The sequence below is a fragment of the Nannospalax galili genome, unplaced genomic scaffold (genome assembly GCF_000622305.1).
Source record: "Nannospalax galili isolate Female #2095 unplaced genomic scaffold, S.galili_v1.0 scaffold5154, whole genome shotgun sequence".
Lineage (NCBI taxonomy): Eukaryota > Metazoa > Chordata > Mammalia > Rodentia > Spalacidae > Nannospalax > Nannospalax galili.
In genome coordinates this window covers 19,829-24,147 of record NW_008334440.1, presented here as the reverse complement: position 1 = coordinate 24,147, position 4,319 = coordinate 19,829, and positions in this window count along the sequence as shown.

The window sequence follows — 4,319 nt, the reverse complement described above, 5'->3', positions numbered from 1 at the left end:
ACCTCCCTGACTGTCCTGATTTTCCTCCTAGAGATGACACCAAAGTTTCTTACAAGCTTGATGAGGAATGAAGGGCAGTGATGTGGGAGTCGCAGGCCACAGAGCAAGATCCATGACACCTGTCTGTTATCTGGCCTGTGCCTCCCTTTCATTTTTCTGCTTAACTTGGTTTTCTTCTAGCACAGGCTGAAGGGAAGAGCAGATAGGATGGGAGGTGATGTTGAAACAGGCCATCTTGGATTTTTCAGATTTGTATTAATGCATGTTGAGCTGATAACTAATCTGCATGTCAGTTTACCTAGTGGTCCATGTCTTACCTGACTTTGTTTTGGAGAATCTGACTCTGGTTGGGGATAAAGTCTCCATACAGAGATTTGGAGCCAGCTTACTGGAGGGAGGGTAGGTATATTATTAAAGTTTGTCCATAAAAAGCAAGGTCTAAATCTTGGTAACCCATGGCAAGATTCTTAGACACCAGTGTCAGGCTGGAGGATGTCCAAGATCAAGAAAGGGAAGGCCTCCTTCCAAGGCAAGAAAACAGCTGGATTCTTACCTCCAAGAGTTGCTCATTAATAGCTCACAGGACAGTTGCTTCAGGCTGCAGGGCCTCTCTGCTTTAATCACTGGAGTTAGGATTAAATCAGTAATGCTTAAACTGCAGAAAACTTAGTGTCATGAAAAAAAGGGCCAGACTTACATGTAATACCCCGCAGCACATGAGGTACAGGTTCCTGGATCATCTGGAAAGAAATTACAATAATGAAAAATTATGATCACCAGGAGGTTATTATTTGGAAAAATGGACTTTGGAAAAGTTGTGGCTTGAGACAGATAATCTTCCAGGATAGTTTTATGAAATGTACTGCCCAGAAATGATATTTGAACAGATTGTACCATTTTAATTAGTTACATAAAGTACACTGCAATTTATCTTTACCAAAGGTAGTAAAATGAGACTTCTCACAAAAACTTGGCCCCAACTTTCAAGAAAGAATCGGCCTAAGCTACTGGGTCTTCAAATTACAGATCAACCACCATGTACATTTGCAACCTCCTGGCCTTGAAGCTGGGAACTTAGCACAGAGGTAGAGTACCTGCTTAGCATGGGACAGACCCTGGACTTGAACCCTAGCCCTGCAGAAACAAAGCACCCAGTTCTCCTAGCCTCTGCTGAGGTAGGGCATCAAGCACATTCCTACACACATTTAAAAGGGGCTACAAACTTCTGACCCTGAGCTATAGATTTCCTACACATTTCTACAAATGCCCACCAGTGGGAGAGAGTGTCATGGGGAATCTCCTTTGAAATCTGAACAAATATTTTTTCCTAATCTGAACACCCACTTTGTGTTCTTCATTTCTCAACACTCTTAAAGTCTTCTGTTCTCACTAAGTGTAATGACTTAGTGTGACCCTGTTGGCTCAGAGCAAGGTCCTATGCTGTTCCTGCTTTCAACAAGAGCCAGTGCGTCCATCCACCCCCAGTAATACACAGAAGATGCCACTCTTGGACCTGATTACTAAGGGAATTCTCTCGCTGCTGCTGGCCTGCCATTCCAGTAAGCATTGCCTCTGGCAGGTCACCCTGTGATCTGACTTGCACTCCAGGCCTGCTCTTTCCATTTTAACAGACAATGAAGAACAACTGCTCTTCCTGAAACTGTTCCTCTTGGGACATGAAGAGTTTATGTCAATTTTAACTTCAGTCAAACTGAAGAAAACAGTGCCCTTCGAACTCTGTGCAAAATTGTCATTTCTAACCTAGTCCAGGCTCTGTTCCTGCCCAACTTAAAATCTGCCCTTTATGGGGTAGAGACAGCCTCACAAGTTTGTCTTGAACCCTCCTAGAGCCGCTACAGTGATGCTGCCACTTGCGTACTGCATTGTATACTGCACACAAGACAGTTCATCATGCAGCAAGCATTGAGATTTCTAGAGGAGGCTCAAACCTTCTGGAAACAGAATGATGATGGTTAGTGTAGAGAACTTTGGCCTGGGAACTGGGCTACTCCTTTCTAGCTTGAAGGTTTAACCCAGCCTTAATTGACTTGTGAACTTGCATAAAAGCTGTACTTTCTGGGTCCAGGTTTTTGCAGGTGTAAAATGAACTAGTTGGACAAGGTGGTTGCTAGGACTCTCTGAAAGTCAGATTCCAAAATTGAATCTATCAGAAGTTGAGGAACTATGGCTCAACTCAGAGCTAGATCCTCTTCGTCCATTCACTTACATGCTATGTGTGAGTACTTTTATGTTGCAGTGTCAACAGTGAGTAGTTTTTACAAAGATCAAACTATTGATTATTTGCCACTTTACAGAGTTTGCCAATTCTGGTTATAACATTATCAGCTCAGGACTTTGTATCATTCGCCTTTGTTAGGTGACACAAGTGCAATGAGATCATCTTAACAGATGGTCCCAGACTTTCTCTTAGGGAAAGAGCCATCCATATCTAGGAAACCCCCTGTTAAGCTCCTTGTAGTAGAAGTTTAGTTGGAAGGGTTGAACAGAGCCAAACTAACCAAGAAGAAAGAGGCCTTTCTGCAGGACGCCATGATATATTTGTGGGAGCAAGATGGATTTTAATGTCTGAATCAGTGTAGTTTGTAATAAGGTGACTAAAAAAGGGCAGTGAAATGGATCAGGCTAATTAAGTGAACCTAGGAATCTGTAGTAAAAGCTCTGGTGACAAGGAAAGCGCCTTGATCTTTTGGAAATTCTGGGAAGGGATTCTCTATTTCTACACTGTGTGGAGTGGGATATGAATCCATTTTCAGGGGGTTGCAGAGTGCCCAGTGAACACAAGGCTAGTTCACTTCCCACTGTGGATCTATTTCTGCACCTACATTCTCGCCAGTTCTCCCCAATCATTTACTACTCCCCAGCTCACCTCTGGGCAGCTCACTTTTCTCTGCCTGTCCCCATGAACGCATTTGATTCTGACAGTTTTGCTAATTTGGCAAGGGCTGGGGGAATTCTAATCCTGTTCTCTAATGTTCTGGTCATCTCTCCCATCTAGGAACTTAATGAGCTTGCTCTCTGCTCCTTTAAGCAGGTCACTGATGAAAATGTTAAACAGAACCAAGCCTCAGAAATGTGCATACCAATATAATCTTGAGTTCAGGGACTTTTCCAGCCCAGTTGCACAGTGAATTTGGTACCCTTTATAACAGTTCACAGAAATGAATAATGCATAGGCTGGGAACTGAGTCTTCTAACAGCTTACGAATGCCCATTAGTTTTTCTCATTATTACCAGTTGTTCTAAAGACCGAGAATTATCTAAAAAATTTTTTCCACCCCAGAAGATCCACAAGTCAGACATGAGGTAAATGGATTTAGCTTGACCACCAAGAGGCAGCTGTTATGGAATTAAGGTAACAATCCTAAACCTAGAAGTTGAGTCTAACTCAACGTGGCATTCTGATGGTAAGAAAAGGTGGCTTAAGGAGAAAGATGAATTTTTCTGGTTTCTAGTGTATGTTGTAAGGAAGTTGGAAGGGGAGAGGGGAACAGAAATAAGCTAGAATTGTTAATTGTCTTGGAAGAGGTTATCCAAAGTCAGATGTTTAAATAGCTCTGGTTATTTGATCTTGTCAAACTGAAACAGAATTCAGAGAAAGACATGTTTGAGAACAAAGCCTTCAGAAACTGTTGGTGGCTTGTAGCTGGTCACATCTCACTAAGGAGAATGTGCAAGCAGATCAAGATGGGGATACAGCTTCCCTTTCTTAAGAAAAGACAGTTAATCATCTTGTTTTTATGGGGTTCATAGGCAGGAGTGCAATGCCCACTCTAACTGATTCGCTGGACTGTGTTTCTCCATTGTGTCTTTGGGGAATCGTTACTACTATTGGAACTCATCACAAACTCCTGTCCTCAGGGAAACATTGACACCTATTCTCAATAGCAGCCCAGGGCACTGACATTCTTTGCTAGTCTATTTTGCTCTCAGAGTCAGTCAGGGCCATGGTAGAAGTAATGTAATAGTCCATATAAGATTGGGGATATTTTATTTCATTTTAATTTTTAAATATTTTTTAAAAAATAAATTTTGTGTATTTCATACGGAGCATCTTCATCAATCTTAATCATCTTTATACCCCCTTCCCCATTGGCCTACATGTATGCAAGTGCACCACATGTGTGCAGTGTCTCCGGAAGCCAGAAGAGGGCGTCAGATTCTCCTGGAAATGTAGTTACAGTGTGAACTGTCATGTGGGTACTGAGAACTGAGCCCTGGTCTTCTGGACAAACAATAAGTGCTTTTAACTGCTGACCCATCTCTCCAGCTCCTAAAGGGGATATTTTAAACTTGGATAG